Source organism: Anomaloglossus baeobatrachus, chromosome 1, assembly GCF_048569485.1.
Source record: "Anomaloglossus baeobatrachus isolate aAnoBae1 chromosome 1, aAnoBae1.hap1, whole genome shotgun sequence".
NCBI lineage: Eukaryota > Metazoa > Chordata > Amphibia > Anura > Aromobatidae > Anomaloglossus > Anomaloglossus baeobatrachus.
Window position 1 is genome coordinate 875,397,464 of NC_134353.1, and position 21,319 is coordinate 875,418,782.

Here is a 21,319-nt window from a genome sequence, read left to right on the forward strand (position 1 = left end):
TATGTTGTTCTCCTGGTATAAATGGCTTCGTTCTGGTATATTTGTCTGCCGCAAAAAGAAAAAAACCCAAAATATTTTACTTGCCCTCCTCGGCTCCCATGTCGCACAGCATCCTCCCTGAGCCGGTATTTCAGCTGGTTGTGCGCCCTCCAATGCACATCCAGCTCAAGCATAGCAGGGACTGGGTTCAGCATCCCCCCCCCCACTACCCCTGATGATCGTCTTGCTCCTGTCTTCAGCTCATGGAACGCTTATCTGTTGCTTCTTGCTGACGCATCCTCGCCACCTCCATGGCTCTGCCTACAGCAGTGTGATGAGGTTGTAGAGGGATCTCATCATGCTGCTGCATGCTGGGGTGAGGGATGATGCGCTGGCCCCATCCTCTGCTCCACTGACCTTTCCTACAGCCCATGGATAATTTGCATGTGATGCCCGTGAAGCGCTTCGCATGCAATTTAGCGATGTGTTGTAGTGGCCGAAGCAACACCACTGGGGGCTTAATAAAGCTAAGTAATTATCCCGGGCCTGGCAGGGCCCTCCTCTTCACTGGGCTCTATACACCAGTCATGGTTGTCATGCCCTGACGGCAGCCCTGCCTATTGTAGTAACGTCCCTGCATGGGCTTAGATTCTAAAAAAGAGAGAGACCTACCCAGTTATTCTGGAGATGGAAAATTACTGCCGTACGGACTGTGCCTCAATGGGAGCCGCTGATCTGTAATTTCCCTGGTAATGACCATCACTGTAAAAGGTATGATAATATGTTATTATGGGTAGGCCATGAAAAATTATATTAACCCATTCTGCTTTAGTAGTGTGGAAATTATACATTTGAATCTCAAAATGTTCAAACTCGAGTGAAACAGCAAATTTCAGGAAGTTCGACTTGAAATTGATCTTCCACATATTGATCCGCTCATCAGTACTCAGTAGGAGTATTCACTGGAGTTTTACTGAAAATCATTCTGATCACCTTCTCCTGCTCTATAACATCCTACCTACAGATCAGATACTATTTTCCCCATGACAGGTTCCAATGGATTGAATACATTTAGGCCACGTGCACATGATGAGTATTTGGTGAGATTTCACCTCAGTATTTGTAAGGTAAAACCAGGAGTGGAACAATCAGAGGATAAGTATGACAGAAATAACGTCATCTGTGCGTCATGCTCATCTCTAGTTGGATCCTATGGGTTTATTTTTTCCTCATTTATTTATAGTCATAGCAGCCAGAACGTTCTCATCTTTATGTAGCTTCACTATATAACATCTGGATTTTTGTGTCTTTAAGGCCATATTCACAAGTTGAGTATTTGGTGAGGTTTTTTTTATCTCAGTATCTATAGCCAAAACCAGGAGTTGAACAATCAGAGGAAAATTATAATAGAAACATGGGCACCACTTCTGTATTATTCACCCACTACTGATTTTGGATTACAAATACAGAGGTAAAAAACTCACCAAATACGCACCGTGTGCACATGGCTTTGATATTAAAATGTTGCTCTTATACTTTGTATTTTTGCATTTCTTATTATAGAGCCCTGACGAAGGACTCGGCGAAACGTACATCGGGGTGGGCGCACCACACAGAAGATCCTTTTGGTATTTATCTTTTTACTTATACTTATTTAATCGTAGTATATTGACTTTTGAGGTTTTACACTCAGTCAACAATACTCACCTGAGATCTTCTTTATACTTTATATATCCTATCAGTTACCTGTTGCTTCCAGCAGTAAATGGTCTGTACAATTCTGAACATTTATTTGTGTTGTGCGCCTCTGTCCCTTTGCTATATTCATCACACCATTTTACTTGATTAATAAAGAGCATTTGTTTTAACATTATGATTTTGTTTATGCATGGCATTTTCAGGGGAATTTTGCCATTCTTATGAGTAGATTAGTAGCAAAGGTTGTCTTCTATATTATTTTTACTGTTAGTACTAGTAGTATTTACCTAATAGAAGCAGAGTATTTACTTATTAGTAGTAATTATATCCTACTTTATAATTCTGTTTTTTGAAGACTATTAGTATGAACATTAATTGTTTTCTATAGTGCTGTAACTAGTATAAGCACTAGCAGCAGTACTTTAGTCCTTACAATTTTTTTATATTCTCCTTTTTTATTATAATTAAGGTTAAAATGGTGTCCACTACTTGGACAACCATTTCTTAAATACTGTATTCCCCACGGTAAAATGCAAATATCAGATACTCCTCTTCTGCATTGGTGCCTTTCCAGCAATGTCGGTGCTGGGTCTCTTAGGGTTCACAAGATATCACTATTCCATGTAAGCACTGCAGCCATTCAGCAATCACTTATGGGCTACATCAATTGCTCTCCCTTCAGATGAACTTGGACATCAGAAGGAAGTGTAAGATCTGCAGACAATTAGTGGCCATTGAGTGGCTGCAGCGCTTTCATGAAATAGCAATCTCTCCCAAGCACTTGGAGTCCTGGGGAGGAAGGTGTCAGCACCAGGCTGCACGGGCACTGCACTCTGTCGCCAAGTAGATTCCGTGTGCAGACGTGACTTTGGGTGGAGTCCACAACACTTACTGGTTTCTTCAGGCCTGTGTCCTTCACTCTACAGGCAGCTGTTGCTGTAGTCAGTTAGTAACACACGCAACATCAAGTTTGCTTAGCTAACCAGAATAGTTTACTTTTATTTTTCACTCCATTATGACAGACATGGTCTTTCTTTTCTTTCTTCCTCTCAATGTGGGGTACTCCTCTTTGACTTGTCCTCTGCTATTTTTGATCTTTGTCACGTGTATAAGGACAGGCTCAGGATTAGCGTTCTCATTTATCATCTGAGACCATGCACACCTAATCGTGCTTTTTTCCTTTGGGAATTTAAAGGTTAATCCCTTCCCTGGTGCAGCAGCAGACTTGCTCAGCTGTCTTCAGTTGAACACTCCCAGGCTGTATTTAATCCCCCTGCTTCCTGGAGAGGTTGCTGGTTATTCTATTCAGTTAGGAGCTAGCCAGGGAGCAGAGAGGACACGGTCTTACTGCTGCTGCTATCTGCTGTGATTGTTGTAAGTTATTTCTACTACCCCCTTTCTTTGTACCCTTACCTGTCCACCTTTGGTTATCCCCTGGTGCAGGGTTTAGGTGTGTATGAGTTTTGTTTTACCCCTGTTAGTCATTGCTTGTTAGTGGGCTCTTGGGATCTCCATCCCTGTCTGTTCCCTGGGTTTTGGGGACATAGTCATCAGGGCCAGGACAAGAGACAGTGCCATGTTGGAGGCTCGACCCTGACTACCTTTAATTCTATTGTTGGGATAAGGGACATCACAGGGACCCCAGTCTTTGGGTTAGACAAGTACCCCCTGTACCAACCTTATTTTCTCCATTATAATCTTGTACCAAAGCTCTGGGGTCTGTGTCTCCTTCCCACTAACTCAACTTTGTCCGATTCTGGGCCCTGACAGCTCTCTGGCCAAATGACTCTCTAAGCCAATTGGGGTGAGCCGTAGGCTCCGGACGTCTTGAGGTGACCTCAGGGTACCCTAACACTGAGATCACATCTTCTCACACTTGAACCCTATTCTCTACTGGTCCCCTCTGGAACTTTCCCTCCTGTTCTCTTTCCCGCCATCTGCCACTCTTCCATTCCACTAGCGTAACCCCATCTTATCTAATCTAAAGGCGACTTGCCGCTAGATGGCAGCCGTTGATACAAACATATACTTCTTAGGCCCTGTGCGCACAGTGCATTTTTACGGGGTTTTTTTTGCGTTTTTGCAGCAGAAATTTCTTGAGAAAATGGTTGTAACCTTTCTGCAGACATTCCCCAGCAAAACCTATGGAACAAAAAAATAGTTGTGCGCACACTGCGTTTTTTTCTCAAGAACATTCTTTCTGCAGAATTTCTTGAGAAAAAGAATGAGCATGTCACTTTTTTTCTGCAGGTAGCGGATTAGATTTTTATTTTCAGTGCTGTTTTTATTATTAGCCCCAGCTCTGGTTGCAATGTCCTTTCGATAGCCTAAAACCAGCTTTACACGTTGCAATTTTGCGTACGATATCGTATGCGATTTGGAACGCCTCCATCGTTCGTGTGGCACGTTCAATTTGTTGAACGTGCCGCACAAACGATTAACCCCCGTCACACGTACTTACCCGTCCATACGACCTGGATGTGAGCGGCGAACGTCCACTTCCTGGAGTGGGAGGGACGTTCGGCGTCACATCGACGTCACACGGCAGCCGGCCAATAGAAGCGGAGGGGCGGAGCTGAGCGGGACGTAAACATCCTGCCCACTTCCTTCCTTCCGCATTGCTGGCCGGGAGTTGCAGGACGTAGGTAAGATCTGTTCATTGTTCCCGGGGTGTCACACACTGCGATGTGTGCTACCCCGGGTACGATGAACAATCTGACGTGCAATTCTAGAGAAAGGTACGATGTGTATGCGATGAATGTTCAATCGCAATCGCACGTACCTGTCACACACTGCAATGTACCTTACGATGCCGGATGTGCGTCACTTACGACGTGACCCCGCCGACACATCGTAAGATACATTGCAGCGTGTAAAGCGGGCTTTAGTCTCATTTTTTTTCTTTCTAATCCATAGTAAATTCCATAACTTCATAGTAGCCTTTTTTTCGGATTCTCATGACTTTTTAGCTTGCTGATTTTCCAGTAATTGTACTGGTTAATGGTGTGCATGAATCACAAAATCAGTCATTTGCAAACAGGGAGAAAACACAGGCACTGACAATATTGGCAGGAGTTACTTCTGGCAGGATCCTATGTGACAGAGAAGATCCTTTTCATTTACAGCTGAGGTCAACTAAACCAATTTAGTTTCACTTATTCTCCGCCAGATAATAACCTTTATTTTAGAGGAAATGAACTCAGCAGCGGGCACAGCCGTTCAGCTTAGATCCCCAGCTCTCCAAACAATTTAATTGCAGAAATAGTGCCATGTTGGGGTGACACGCTTTATATACAAGGATTATCCCAGGAGGACCTCATCAATGGACCCTGGGACAGAATTCTCCTAAATTGACCTTTCAAAAAGGTAAATGCTGTGTGACTTTGACTTGTGGGTGTTGTAGCTGTTTGTCTGCTTTTTATACTTGTATTACACAAATTGAAGCTGGTCGGCACTGTTCACTCTCGAATACTGTAAATGCCATTACTGTTCATGTATTGCTGCCCGGATACACTGTTTGTAAAATAATTTTGGGGAATTATAGCAGGGGAGCTGATTTGGATCTTCCAGGCTTGTCAAATGTCTGTAAGTCTCTGTAAAAAAGGAAACTTTGGCTAAAACATCTAAACTGAACAAGCATATTGTAATAGCAACCTTAAAGGGGATCCGTCAGCATCAGAATATTAACATCCATGCAGCAATTCCAAAGATGAATCAAGCAATACCTTTACATTGTTAGTTCATTCCTCAATTACTGAATAATCAGCATGTATAACGATGTGACTGCAGGATCCTGAGGGACAGGGGTCTCCAACATTGTCAGTCAAGCTAGGGGATCCTAGCTATCTCTAACATGAGGGTTACCCCTAATGGTGGAGATGCTTAAGTCCCATGCCTGTTTTAGACAAAATTCACTGCACTCTAGGATATGCATTACAAACAGAAACAGCGCCGCTGCTCTTGCAAACCCAGCTCCAACTATGTTCAAGGCAATCCCCATATACATCAGCGCCATTGCGCTTTTCATTACCATACTCCCTCACCTACTGTATCCTCACCTATCCCTTGTAGACTGTGAGCTCTCGCGGGCAGGGACCTCTCTCCTCCTGTACCTCTGTGTTTTGTACTGTTTATGATTATTGTACTTGTCCCTATTATATATACCCCTTTCACTTGTAAAGCACCATGGAATTGATGGCGCTATAATAATAAATAATAATAATAATAATAATAATAATAATACTCCAGCTGCCCATCCTGAAGCGACTCTTGATTAAGACCAAGGTGGGTCGAAACGTTGAATGACTCCACAGTTGCTTTTCTTTTGTATCAATAAACCCCTCACCTTTTTGCATTGCAACCTATGAGTGCAGTTAATTTTGTCTGATACATTGCTACAGGGTTGCTGACCCTTTTTCACTTGCACCACCATTATTTTTAGTCTGCATGCAGACCATTTTTTGACTATAAGTCCCATGCCTGTTCAGAACTAATCTATCCCCATACAGGGATGGAAGGAGGAAGAATGTGATGCCAACAACGATATAAACACACAGGGGAAAAAAGAAAACTTAGACACTCTACAAACTGACAGAAACAAACAGTAAAGGGGGCTTTACACAGTACGACCGATTGTGCAATTTCACAATCGATCGTACCCGCCCCCGTCGTTTGTGCGTCACGGGCAAATCGCTGCCCGTGGCGCACAAAGTCTGTAACCCCCGTCACACATACTTACCTCTCGTGCGACCTCGCTGTGGGCGGCGAACGTCCACTTCCTGGAGTGGGAGGGACGTTCGGCGTCACAGCGACGTCACACGGCCGCCGGCCAATGGAAGCGGAGGGGCGGAGATGAGCGGAACGTAAACATCCCGCCCACCTCCTTCCTTCACATAGCCGGCAGCGGCCGCGTGACGCAGGTGAGCTGCTGTTCATCGTTCCCGGGGTGTCACACGTAGCGGCGTGTGCTATCACAGAAACGATGAACAACTAAATTAAACGATATTATGGAACCTAGCGAGCAGTACACGACTCACGATTTGTGAGCGATACTGCGTCGCTAGGAGGTGTCACACAGGCCGGCATCGCCAACGATGCCGGATGTGCGTCACAAAAACCGTGACCCCGACGATCTATCGCACGATAGATTGTCTGGTGTAAAGCAGCCTTAAGAAACTAAGCAGAAAAGCAAGAAAGGTAAGGCAGCAACAAAAGGACAACAGGGTCTGCTTAACCCCACAACCGCTCACAGCAATAAAGTATTACAACCACCATTAAGTCTGGATCACACCACTAGACCAGTAGAGACTAGCTATAGCTGGCAATAAAGGAATTGTACAGCCAGCATATATGGGAGGGAGTAAATTTGACTGGCTCCTCCACAGCATGTGATCAAAGGAGACTAATAAGCCTGCTGGCAGAGATTAACTCTTTCTAGCCTGCCTATGAAATACAAGTCTGTGGGTCTCCCCGAACTGATCACAAACATCAGGCAAATTAGCAGATCCTGACGTCGCTATGACAGCTGGCGATGTCTGCAAAAACCTCCTTGTGACAACATGTTAATGAGGCTGAAGAGCTATTTGTAGGTCTGAAACTTCTGTCACTCCAGCTCTGTTCACACCGCAGCGCCGCCTTCTTCTGTTTGACTGACGACACCTTTACCTGAAGCTGGAGTGACAGAGGCTTCTGATTTACAGCCTGATTTGCATATACAGTAAATATAAAGGCTGGATTTCTCAGTAATGGAGGAATGGACTAGCCATCCTATGATAATACTCTCTTAAGTACAATGTGTATTATAGCATCTAAGTAAGAAAAATTACTCTGATGTGCATAATAATGCAATTAAGTTGAAAGACACAAAATCCATTTAAAATGACAATTATTATTAGAGCATAAAAATATCTACATGAAAAAGTTACACTACACAGGGGTTAGGGAAGAAAAAAGTGAGAGAACGCAGCCTGGTCATAATATATCACCAGCGAGAAATAGTACATTCTGTACATAGTGAGTATACTAACATAGTACAGTAATGACCAAAATAGTAAGTGACCACTAAGCACAAGATGGGACAGTTCAATTAATTCAACCCTGATGAAACAATGTATGAAACGCACGTGGGGTCTTGGGTGGCTGCATAATCTCCACTAGCCCTACTTAGGCTGCTTTCACACATCCGGTTTTTGCTGTGCGGCACAATCCGGCTCTTTGTAGAAAAAAACATTTTTTTTTTGCCGCCGGTTGCGTTTTTTCCGCATAGACTTTCATTAGTGCCGGATTGTGCCGCATGGCCTTGCGTTCGGTCTGGGTTTTGCCGGATGCGGCATATTTAGCCCATGCGGCAGCCGGATGGAATGCTGCCTGGCACGTTTTTGTCCGGCAAAAAAAAACGCATCGCGCCGGATGCGGCGCGATGCGGCAAAAACCGCATCCGGCAGCCGCATGCAGTTTTTGCACTGCGCATGCGCAGTAGCGTGCCGCAACCGGCAAAAACCGGACAGGCCGCATGTAAAAACTTATGCAAAGGATGCGTTTTTTTCGCCGCATCCGTTGCATAGGTTTTAGAGCCGGATTTAGCCGCACTGCTAAAATCGGATGTGTGAAAGCAGACTTAGTAATGTTTAATCTTTGATTGTACTGTTCCATCCATTGCTTAGTGGGTACCTAATTTTTCAGTCACTACAGTACCACTCTGGTTGATCATATGTCTACCCTCTATATACAAGATGTATATTTTCCTCACTGGGGATACATAATGATCAGGCTGGCCTCCTTCTCCCCTTTTTTGCCTAATCCATCTACAGTGTAACTTTTTATTGTACTTATTTTTCATGCTGTAAGAAAGATTGTCCAGAGGTATATCTAGTAGTGTTGAGCGAGTATCGAAATATTTGGGTTTGCGATACTTGTAACAAGTATTGTGTACTACTCGTATATTCGTTCCGAATAGCGAGCACAATGCAAGTCAATGGGAAATGCAAGTAATTTTCTGTTGAAAATCCAGCAGAAAATTACTCGCATTTCCCAATTAGGGGAAAATAAACGCATTTCCCATTGACTTGCATTGTATTTGCTATTTGGAAGGAATACGCGAGTAGTACACAGTACTCGTTACGAGTATCGCAAACAGAAATGTTTTGATACTCACTCAACTCTGATATCTAGACTTTTCGGCACCTGGGGTAAGAATTCAGTTTGTCCACCCTCCCCCAAATGGTTTGAATAGTTGTCATGTGACCGCTCGTTCTTATGTGATTTTCACACTTACAGTCACGTGGCAACGTGATGCTCTTCATAATTCTCTATGTGTTCATTGAAAAACTGAGAAGCAGGAAGAAAAGCCAGCTGTGACTTGACCGCAAATATGAAAATTGCATATGAGTGTAGTGTCCATGTGATGACTGTTGGAACCAGCAAGCAGAGCTCAATCCTGACAGTGAGTATATTCCAGGATTTGCCTGCCACACTGCTTAAATTAAAGGGGATGACCAGGTTTGAGATTAAAGTGACTGCAGGCTTCAGAACTCTCACAGCACATATGCTATACATTTTTAAGATTCTCCCTTGCTAGTGGCGAGTGAGTGGACGGTCATGTGGGTACAAATATGCAATTTGTATAATTCTGCCACATTATGACTAGACATGTCCGTCCTTTTTTAATTTATTTTCATTGCGCGATGCAGTGCATATCTACTTGGCACGTGACTGCATATACATAAATTGCATATTTGAGGTTTCGTGACCTCTCACCGTTGGGACCAGAGAATCCTGACAGTGTGTAGTGCGTATGCTGAGAGAATTGAAAAGTTAGCAGTCAAATAGACTGACTGCAGACTCATCACAAACTTGGACAATCTCTTTAATGCTCCTAATATAAATAAAAACATAGTAAGGCGGCTTTCACACTACGTTTTTTAACATGCGTCATGAACGTTTTTTTTGCTGCAAAAGCGGATCCTGCTTTTACAGCAAAAAAAAAGCATGCAACCGCATGTTATTTTGCAGGATCCTGTCACTTTAAGTTTATGGGCGGGCATTGGAGTCATGTGATCGGGAATGTGGGGAACTGAACGTGAAAGACTGGGAGCCGGTATCTGACAGCTGCGGAGGCTCGTAACCAAGGTAAACATCGGGTAACTTGCTTGGATACCTGATATTTACATTGGTTACGAGCGTCTGCAGCTGCTAGGAGCCGGTTCCCTGCACACATAACCAAGATAAACATCGGGTAACTAAGCCCGCGGATGCCCGATGTTTACCTTGGTTACGAGCGTCCACCGCTCTCAGGCGGGGAGAGTGGAGAGAGATGGAGGGGGGAGGGAGGGAGGGGGAAGAGAGGGAGGGGGAGAGAAGGACTGATCACCCGAGGCTGGTCTCTGTGCATGCTCAGTAGAGCAAGCAGGATCCTGTCTATCAGCATGCCAGCGTTCACATGCGTTTGCATGCAGTATAGTCAGGATCCAGCAATTTGCAGTATTTGGACGCAGCTCAAAAACGCTACAAGTAGCGTTTTTGAAAAAAGTTAAAAAACTGCAAGTCGCTGGATCCTCACTATAACGCACGCAAACGCAAGTGAACGCATGTTGACACGAGTCCATTGCAAATGCATTGAAATGAAAACGCATTTGCACTGGATCCGTTTTTGCGTTAAAAAAACGTTCATGACGGATGTTAAAAAAACGTAGTGTGAAAGCAGCCGAACCCTTAACTTGTCAGATGGCACAAGACTTTATTAACGTAATCCTGTGTAATGTAATCTTAAAAGTTATGGACTGTTCATTTGTACATTAGTTTTAGGAGAAATACTGAAGAAAAAGATCAGTCATGATGGTGTCAAATACTAATGTTTCATATTTTATTTATTATAACTATCACATCGCATGATTTGCATATGAGGATTTATATTCGTATATCTAATGCTTCCAAAGAAATAAAAATTTAACATTTTCTATTTCTATTTTTTAAGTTTTTATTTTCTAAAGTTCAAACTGATGACGTGCAATGCATCCATTAGAGGAAAGAGACATGCTTATAAATAACTGAGGACATTTTTAAATTATAAATTCAAGCCTACACATACATCTACTCGCTCTACAGCTATACTTATAGCTACTTCACTCTTGTGTTAACAAATCTCTATAATCTGGGGATTTTTGGAAACTGCAAAATGTGGAATTAATGTGGGAGTCATGAGACCTATTAAGCATTCTTGAAGATTTGCAGAATAAAAGCCCAATTAGCTTAACAGTCCTTCGGGGAGAGTTAGATCTGGTATTTCTTAATAAGATGAGACTGTATATATACTGTATATACAGTATATACACACATGTATGCTTATATATAGTGATTTTTTTTCATGCATTTAAAGAAATCCTGAATATTCTGGCACCCTTGAAATTGTTTCAGAAAATGAAGTATTTCCCCCAGCTAATTATCACAGTTACAGTTTTGTTATACACATGTCTATTTCCTTTGTGTTTATTGGAATAACAGAAAATAAAAAGAGAAAAAAGGCAAATTGGACATAATTTCATACAAAACCCCCAAAATGAAGAAGACAAAATTGTTAGCACCTTTCCAAAATTGTTATTAAAAAACTTCATTTCAAGCATATTATGCTCGTTCAAACTCACTCGTGGCAAATAGAAAATGTGGGCAATATGAAAACCATACCTGAAACTAGATAAAAAGGAGAGAAGTTGACTCAATCTTTGCATTTTGTGTCTGTGTGTGCCACACTAAGTATGGAGAACAGAAAAATGAGAAGAGAACCATGTGAAGTCTTGAGAACCAAAATTGTTGAAAAATGTCAACTATCTCAAGGTCAAGGGTCTATCTCCAAAGATCTTGACGTTCCTTTGCCACCAGAGTGCAACATAATCAAGTATTTTACAAGCCATGGCACTGTAGCTAATCTCCCTGGATGTGGATGGCAGAGAAAAATTTATGAAAGGTTGCAACAGAGCATAGTCCTGATGGTGGATAAGCAGCCTCAATTAAGTTCCAAAGAAATTCAAACTGTCCTGCAGGCTCTGGATGAATAAGTGCAAGCGCAAACTATTCATCAGCATTTGAATGAAATGAAACGCTATTGCACAGACCCAGGAGGACCCTACTGCTGACACAGACATGAAAAGCTAGACTGCAGTCTGCCAAAGTGTGCGTATGTAAGCCAAAATGCTTCTGGGAAAGTGTTTTGTGGACAGAGGAGACCAAAGTAGAGCTTTTTGATAAAGCACATCATTCTACTGTTTACCGAAAATGAAATGAGGCCTACAAAAATAGCACAACACCTATAGTTAAATATGTTGGAGGCACAAAAATGTTTTGGGGTTGGTTTGCTGTCTCTGACACAGTGCCCTAACTGTGTGCAAGGCTTCATGAGATATGACGATTACCAAAGAATTTTGGGTTGCAAAGTAGTGCCCAGTGTCAAAAAGCTGGATTTGCATCCTAAGTCATGGCTCTGCCAACAGGACAATAACTCCAAACATACTTCAAAAAGCACTGAGAAATGGAAGGAAACAAAGTGCTGCAGCGTTCTGAAGTGACAGCAATGAGTCCAGATCCAAATCCCATTGAACAACTGTGGAGATATGTTAAAATTGCTGGTGCGATAAGGAAACCTTCAAATATGAGAGACCTGGAGCAGTTTACAAAAGAAGAGTCCAAAGATTATTCCAACAATTTTGTCCAGCTTCTTTTTGTTATATTATAATGTCCTATTTCCTTCCCCCCCCCCCCCCGAGGTTTTTGTGTGTCTTTTGCCAAGAAACACAAAGGAAATAAACCTGTATATAATACAATGTATAACTCCAATAATTTTCTGGGATAAATTCTTCATTTTTTGGAACAATTTCAAGGGTTCCAACACTTCTGACCTGAGTGTGACAGCTGCATAGAAATGCACACAGTCATGCTCGGGTCAGGAGAGCCGCCGTCCATCTGCGATTCTCAGATAAGTCATACGGCCGTGTGACTGCCCCCTATGGGAAATTCCTCTTCAGAATTCACATAGTGTCTATGAGTCTTACACATATCATATTGCCTTGTTCGTGCTCTTTTGGATTGTTCATTAAAAATTGATGAATTATTAATCATATAAGTCGTACACATAATTAAATATGATTTACATTCCTTGTGTGTCAAATATATATGTAAATGTTTTGCAGGTTAATGGAAGTTTAATTTACATGAAATATAATTATAATTCGTCACCGAGCTGAATCAGGTTCATGATTTGAAGTGAATAGATCTCTATTGATTAACTGATGTAATTAAGATTGGACGAAAGTCTCGAGAGGGGAATAATAAACGCAGATTTCTATTGATAAATGACACCGTATGTACACTTGTATGGGATTATTTATGGAGGGGAAGGGAACATTTGGAGGAACACTTTTAATGGATAAGATCTAAATTATATTTATATACTTTTAGGGTGTATCCTCATGGAGTTTTTCACATAGATTTTGAAGCAGATCTGCTTCAAAATGCAAATTAAAAAAACACTTTAATTACTAATTGAATAGTCTTAAGGCTGCTTTACATGCAGCAACATTGCTAGCGATGTCGCTCGTGAAAGCACCCGCCCCCGTTGTTTGTGCGTCACGGGCAAATACCTGCCCGTGGCGGACAAAATCGCTAGTACCCGTCATATATATTTACCTTTCTAGCGACGTCGCTGTGGGCGGCAAAGAACCTCTTTGTTAAGGGGAGGTTCGTTCGCCGTCACAGCGACGTCACACAGCGGCCGACCAATAGAAGCGGAGGGGCGGAGACCAGCCGCATTAATGACACGCCCACCTCGTTGCCGGCAGGACGCAGGTATGTTGTTGTTCGTCGCTTCTAGGATGTCACACAAAGCGATGTGTGCTGCCTCAGTAACGACAAACAACCTGCGCTCTGCAACAGCAACGATATTTGGGATATGAACAACGTGTCAACAATCAATGATTAGGTGAGTATTTTTGATCGTTAACAGACACTCGTAGCTGTCACACGCAACAATGTCGTTAACGAGAACAGATGTACGTCACAAATTCCGTGACCCCAACGACATCTCGTTAGCGATGTCGTTGCGTGTAAATCCCCCTTTAGAATGTGGATTTTGAAGTGGATAACTTTTAAAACCACACAAAGAACTCTTTGAGAAGGTCTCTTGTGTCTCTTCAGAATCACATTGTTAGATAGTGGTTTGTTCACCTTCATGTTCACCCTTTTATTTGCATAGCTCATGTAGGAAAAAGCAAAAACTACATTTTTGAATGACATCGACTTGTTGTCTCCAAATACCCGAAGTGTTTCATAAATACTTCATCAGGAGGTATTACCACTTTGCTGTTACTATTAATTTTACCATTCATACCTTATGTGACCTCCTTTTTAGAGAATCACTTTTCTGGCATTCTAATCTAAATTACTAAATGTACTATTTCTGCATGAAATTACACATACCTAATAACTATCACTATACTCCTTTTTGAGTGTGTGTGTGTGTGTATATATAATATATATATATATATATATATATATATATATATATATATATATATATATATATATGTATATATATATATATATATAATATAAATATTGATATAATATAGTAAAATGGTAGTGTGGCGCCCTGGACAAGCCAGGTCGTCACAGGTACTGCAACAACACACCCCACACCCCGAGATAGGCACATCAGTCACACACAAATCCTTGTTGCCTCCCTCCAGGGACTGATGTCCACACCAGGTGGGGTGGAGCCAGGCAGTTGGCCCCACCCACTGAGGAGTTCACAGTCCTGGAGGCGGGAAAAGGAAGTCAGAACAGTTAGGGAGAGTGAAGGAGAAGGAGTGAAGTAGTAGTAGTAGAGGAGTAGACTGACCGTGTCCGGGTACGTGGCCCGGACACCGAGAGCAAGGTTGGCAGACGGTGGTGGCCGTCTGCAGGAGAGGCTGATCGACGCGGAACCGTAGGACTGGGGACGGGCAGTGGCCCACCGGTACCGAACTGGGGAGCGAAGAGAAGCCAGCACAAACCGGCAGGGCCTGCAGACCCCGACCAGGCTTGGAGTCGCCGTTAAACAGGTCAAATCCGTTAGTGACCGGAACCTCCGGGGTTTCCTAGCAGCAAAGACCCGATTGAAGGCAACCGTCCAAACAGAGAAAGGGAAATACAGCTATCGCCAAGGCTAGAAATCCCAGGGCCAGAGCCTGCGGGCAAAAAGGGGCTCCTCCGACACATACCCAAGCTGGGGAGCGGGTTACCGGTGGGAAGCCATCGGGACCGAAGATACACAACAGGTGCAGGGAAAGGCAGCCACCACCAACCTACTGGGAGTGACCACAGCAGCCAGCTGCGGGACCCGTCCATCCAGCCGTTTGTTTTACCAGAGACTCTGTATCCATTCTTGGCTGAGTGAGTACAACCGTGCCATCTGGCACCGCGCTGCCCCCGCGACCCTGCACCTCGCCAACCCTGCCTCACCGACACCTCACCGGGCCCCGGAACCGCCAACCCCCCTACCCACGGAGGGGAGAGAAACATCTCGGCTGCTCCCTGTCATCGCTCCCGGGATCCCCGTCCAGAGCAGCGGTGGTGTCCCAACCTCACCACAAACCGTGGGTGGCGTCACGGACCAACTCCCCAAACCCAAACTACCCCCCTTTCACTCACTCATGAGGAGCGCCGCTCGAGTCCCTGGATCCGGCCCACCGCTCGAGCCACCGAGCAGCAGCCGCAGCAGCGACGGACCCGAGCGTGGTGAGCGCAGTGCTCTCCCCGCCCGCGACAGTAGTCGGTCAAGTCCTCGATGAAATGCATGTATCACTCAAGTGCCCTCGGTGATATAAAACCCAGAGAGAATACTCCATCACTAATAGTGTTGAGAGGTTTATTTAATGGACACAGATTTTGTGTCCGGGTTTTAGGAATGAATTGAAGAGCTGGGTGGGACTGGTCATTATTTTCAATCTTGGCATTGTAACTCACTTTAAAGACAGCTGAGCTGCAACAAAAAATGCCTGTTAGCAGAGGTGGAAACACCTTTGGGACTTGAGTCTGTTGTGACTTAAGGGGACAAGACTTGTGTTCCTCTGCCGATACAACGATAGTAGCAACGACAGCAGTAGCAAATGGAGCTCTTGGAAGAGGGTGTCCATGGCAGGGAAACAGCACCACATCGAAACCAAGGTGACGATGCTTAGCTGAGCAGCATTGCATAGTACCTCTCTCATCAACTAGGCAACAGTTATATAAACTTTGTCACATGCCGCGGCCGACAAGTTTTCATTTTCAGCACTGATTGGCAATAAGAATGATAAAGCATCCCCTAAAGCCAATATCCCTGAGCTGGCTATGTCCAGGGCATGTTTTGAAACAATCAAATCAGGAACTTGACTCAAAAAGGTACTCGAGGAAAAATAAGGGTGGTAAATATTCCCTTGGAGCCAGGTCCCAATAATCGTGTTCCACATTTAGCTGGGCATAAGGGTTTGTTGTGTTGAAGGACCAAAGAGAGGGGTCAGATAAAAAAGTGCCTCTTCATGATACAGGAAGCATGAACCAGGTTGGATAGTCAATTGACTTGGGTAAAAAAAATATAGTCCTGGGGATTGGGTGTGGGTGTTGGTGCCTACAGTGAGGAGCAAGATCCTCACCAAGTGGCAAGGATGCCATGAAGTTTTGGAAAGGGTTGGTAAGGGTAATTATAAAGTTTGTCAATCGGTGAAAAGGAAGACTCATCAGATATGCTATATTGGCTTGGTCAATCCTTGGTGGGACAGTGATCACGGCTGGGTAGTTGAGCGTGACCAGACATCTGGTTTTGGACAGAGGGGTATATGTAAGATGGCAGCTGGACGGAGTGTATGTGTCATGAAGGTGCCTAGCCTTGATAATGTGAAAAGTGGAGAGAGCACTCCAGCACTAACAGTGCTCAAAGGTTTATTTCATGGACTCAGATTTTTGGTCCGGGTTTTAGAAATGACCAGAAGAACTGAGTGGGTCTGGTCATTATTTTCAATCCAGGCTTTGCAGCTCATTTAACCTCTTTACCCTGGGGGATTTTCCGATTTTCATTTTTTCCTCCCCTTCTTCCAAGAGCCATATTTTTTTTTATTTTTCCATCAATATTGCCATATGAAGGCTTATTTTTGCGGAATGAGTTATACGTTTGAATGAAAACATTAGTTTTACCATATAGTGTACTGAAAAAACGGAAAACAGTGCGGTGAATTTGCAAAATAAGTGCAATTGCACAATTGTTTTTGGGGGTCTTTATTGACCACATTCACTATATTATAAAACTGATGTATCCATATGATGCCTCACGTTGGTACGAGTTCGTAAACACCGAACATGTATGCTTTTTCTTTTATCTAAGGTGTGAACAAAAAATCAGAAGTTTCTCCAAAAAAAGAATAGCCTTTTGTCATCATATTCCAAGACTTGTAGCATTCTCATTTTTTGAGATCTGGACTCAGTGACACCTTACTTTTTATGTCTTGAGCTGGTGTTGATCATTATACAATTTTTGTGCAGATGCTACATTTTGATCACTTGTTATTGCTTTTAAAAAAAAATGTTGACTAAAAAAAGTAATTTAGACGTTTGGATCTTATTTCTCGCGACGCCATGTACCAATCAGATTAACTGATTTTAGATTTTGATAGATTGGGCATTTCTGAATTCCGCGATACCAAATATGTGTATTTTTTATTTTTCTGTTTTATTTTTAATGGAGCAAAAGGGGGTTGATTTGATATTTTAGTTTTTTTATTTATTCATATTTTTTTTATTTTTTTTTACATTTTTTATTTATTTTACTAGTCCCCTTAGGGGACTTTATTACTGCAAAGTCTGATCGCTTGTTCATTTCTGCTAATCAGAGTAGCATAACTTTGATCAGCAGAAATGTTTATCTCCTGTGAGTGTCAACGCTCTGTCAGCACTCACATGAAGTGAGTCATGTCAGCTTCAGCTGACCTCGCAATACCATGGATACACATTGGCACCCTGTGAGCGCATAACGGGGCTGCCGATGGTCGATCCCTGCCGTGGCCATTTAAATTGCGCTGACAGTGTTGACAGCACAATATTAGGGGTTAACAGGCACGGGTGGATCTTAGATCCACCTGCACCTGTTAGCCACAAATGTCTGCTGATCAGATCAGTAGATGTGTGGGGAATACCTCGAGCTCGCCGCCGGAGCCGCGGTAACTGGTGGTGTGGCGCCCCTGACTTGGTCAGGGACCACAGAGTACTGGACCCATTCTGGGACAGTGCTTTCAGGTAATTCCAAAAGGCCAGAATGAGGTGTGTACACACAAACACATAGTGACCAGGTCTCCCACACCATGAGAGGGGACCCTTGCGTAGCCCTGAAGAGGTTAACTTTCAATTCTCAGCAAGGGGTGCAGTTGAGAAGCTGTTGGCTAGGATGCAGTGGCAGATAGGAAAAGGAGGAGGAACAAGCCAGTCTGGAGCAGTGTACAGAAGTTGCTGAAGGAAGCAGACGTACAGCCATGCTAGCCAGACCCTGCTGGTGTGGTAGCTGTTAGCGGGGAAGTACAGTGACCAGAAAGTCAGCCTGAAAGACACCTGCAGAGAGGCAGTCGAGTATGGGGATTGCTGGCAACTACGCACAGGGAACAGGTCCCTAGAGCCAGATATCGATCTACTGATCTGCTAAACCTGCCGGTGAGGGGACTAGAGGTTCCTCACCAAAGATACAGAGCTCGAGCCCCAGGAGCAACGGGGGGACCGATAAGGAGATAGGGCCAGAAGCCATCTCACCAGGTCCACGATGCCGGCAAACGGGCCAGAAAGGGAAGGAGACGCAGTAGCAACTTTCCCTGGATGAATCCCACGATACTGCAAGTGAGGGGTTATCCGAAACAAAAGAAGTGCAAGGAAGGTAAGTTAATAGCTACCCTCAGAACGGCCTGCAGGAATTCCTGGTTCCACCTGGTATAATCTCAGCATCACCCGGGTATCTCACCAACCAACTAAAAGTGAGTAAGCAAGTTAAAAGACTTTCTGGACTGTGTTTGAGTTACTCTGCGACCTGTGGTTCCACGCACATATACGCGAGCCCCTGGGGCCAGCCTCACTCTCGGGAGGCCATAACACCAGACTGCAGACACCATCGGCCCCAGACGCTTGTTAAACTGCAGTGGCAGTCACCCCCTGACCGCAACACCGAGAGTGGCGTTACGATTCCTATTGAAGTTAACCTGACATACCTGTTGCCAGAAGGGTGCCACTGTGGTGGGCGACTCATCGGGAGGCGACCAAGGAGGTACCAGTACGACCTTGGTCGTAAAGGGGTTAAAAGACCACGGAGATGCCTCAGAAAGTGCCTGTGAGTAGAGGTGGAAACATCTTTGGGACTTGAGTCTGTGTGTGAATGAGGTGAAAAAACTTGTGTTCCTGTGCACTCAACACACAGCCATTAATGTCTAAACCGCTGGAAAAAAGTTAATACACCCCTAAGTTAAATAGTCAAATTGTGCCCAAAGAGACACTATTTTGTGTGGCCACCATTATTTTAAAGCAATTCTTTAACTCTCTTGGGCATGAAGTTCACTAGAGCTTCACAGAAGCTGTTGAAATCATCCACTCCTGCATGATGGCATCGCAGAGCTGGTGGATGTTAGAAACCTTGCGCTCCTCCCCCTTCTATTTGAGGATGCCCCACAGATGCCCAATAGGGTTTAGGACTGGAGACATGCTTGGCCAGTCCAGCACGGTTTGGGGTCATTATCATGTTGGAATACTGACCTGTGGCTCAGTTTCCAAAAGGAGGTTATCATGCTCAGCTTCAGTATATCTCAGTACATGTTGACATTCATAGTTCCCTCAATGAACTGTAACTTCCCAGTCAGCAGAACTCATGCAGGCCCAAACCATGAAACTCTCACCACCATGCTTGACTGTAGGCTAGACACACTTGTCTTTTCTTTCTTCACCTGGTTGCCACAACAAATGCTTGACACCATCTGACTCAAATAAGTTTATCTTGGTCTCATCAGACCACAGTACATGGTTCCAGTAATCCATGTCCTTAGCATGCTTGACTTTGGCAAACTGTTTGTGGTTTCCTTCTGGGATGACAGCCATGCACACCAATGTGATGCAGTGTACGATGTATGATCTCTGCAGAGACCTCTGCAGCAATGCTGGCAGCACTCATACATCTATTTTGAAAAGACATCCAATAGATATGACGCTGAGCACATGCATTCAACTTTTTCGGTTGACCATGGTGAGGTCTGCCCTGTGTGGAACCTGTATGGTCTTGGCCACCGTGCTGCAGCTCAGGGTGTTGGCAATTTTCTTATAGCCTCGGCCACCTTTATGTAAAGCAATAATTCTTTTTTTTTTACAGATCATCAGAGAATTATTTTCCATGAGATGTCATGAGATGTAAGAAAATATTTAGAAAATGTGAAGGGTGTACTTGCTTATGTGATATACTGTATGTGTATGTATGTTCTCTACATAATGCCTTATTTTTATGACTAGTGCCATTTTATTACGGGGGTTTTCCTGTTGGCTCAAGAACATGTTTTTCAGTCTATTGTGTTGGATACGTTTATGTTTTTTAATCTATATTTAGTAAAAGCTAATTTTTACTGTTTTGCAATCACTTTGGTTTCTGCACATTTGTTTAGCTCTGTTGTTCCTCTTTAGTGGTTGTGCTTTTGGGATTTCTTACTTTGCCTATGGATACAAATTCTGTTTTCAACTTTTTCAGACCATGTTTGGAAATTTCATGTTGCAGCAGTTGAAGAGCAGTAGGTGATGGACCATTGGCATAGACCATTTATGGAGAAATACAGTTGACACCAGAAGTTTACATACACTATCTATAAAGACACATCTGCATGTTTATCTTACTATCTAACATGAAATCAGAATAAATCTTTCCCGTTTTAGGTCAATTAAGAATCAAAATTATTTATATTTGCTAAATTCCAGAATAATGAGAGAGAATGTTTTATGGCATTTTTATTACTTTCTGCAAAATCAAAAGTTTGCATACATTTCATTAGTATTTGGTACCATTGCCCTTAAACTGTATGAATTGGGTCAATCATTTTGGATATCTTTCCACAAGCTTCTCACAATAGTTTGTAGGAATTTGGGCCCCTTCCTCCTGACAGAACTGGTCTAACTGAGCCATTTTTGTAGGTCGCTTTGTTTGCACTGATCTTTTCAGCTTTGCCCATAAATTTTAAATAGGCTTGAGATCAGGGCTTTGTGATGGCCACTCCAAAATATTCACTTCATTATCCTTAAGCCACTGTGTAACCAGTTTGGCAGTATGCTTTGAGTCAATGTCCATGTGGAAGACCCATTTCCACCCAAGCTTTAAGTTCCTAGCTGATGTCTTGAGATGTTTATTCAGTATTGCCACAAAATCTTCTTTCCTCATGATACTATCTATTTTGTGAAGTGTACCAGTCCCTCCTGCAGCAAAACAACCCCACAACATGATGCTGCCACCCCCATCTTTCACAGTTAGGATGGTGTTCTTAGGCTCCAAAGCTTCTCCCTTTTTCCTTCAAACGTAATGATGGTCATTATGGCCAAACAGTTCCATTTTAGTTTTGTCATACCACAGGACATGTCTCCAAAA

At 43.4% G+C, this 21,319-nt stretch overlaps 1 long non-coding RNA gene across 2 annotated transcripts in view; it reads left to right on the plus strand.

The window, feature by feature from the left end:
- The first annotated feature begins 1,550 nt into the window (after positions 1-1,550).
- The window catches only part of LOC142301603 (uncharacterized), a 438,325-nt gene continuing 418,556 nt past the window's right edge, over positions 1,551-21,319 (plus strand). The window contains exon 1 of one of the 2 annotated variants that reach the window (XR_012752844.1): positions 1,551-1,607. This is a non-coding gene — a long non-coding RNA (uncharacterized LOC142301603). Of the gene's footprint in view, positions 1,608-4,956; positions 5,044-21,319 lie in introns of those variants that run through there. The other variant, XR_012752843.1, reaches the window with a different exon arrangement.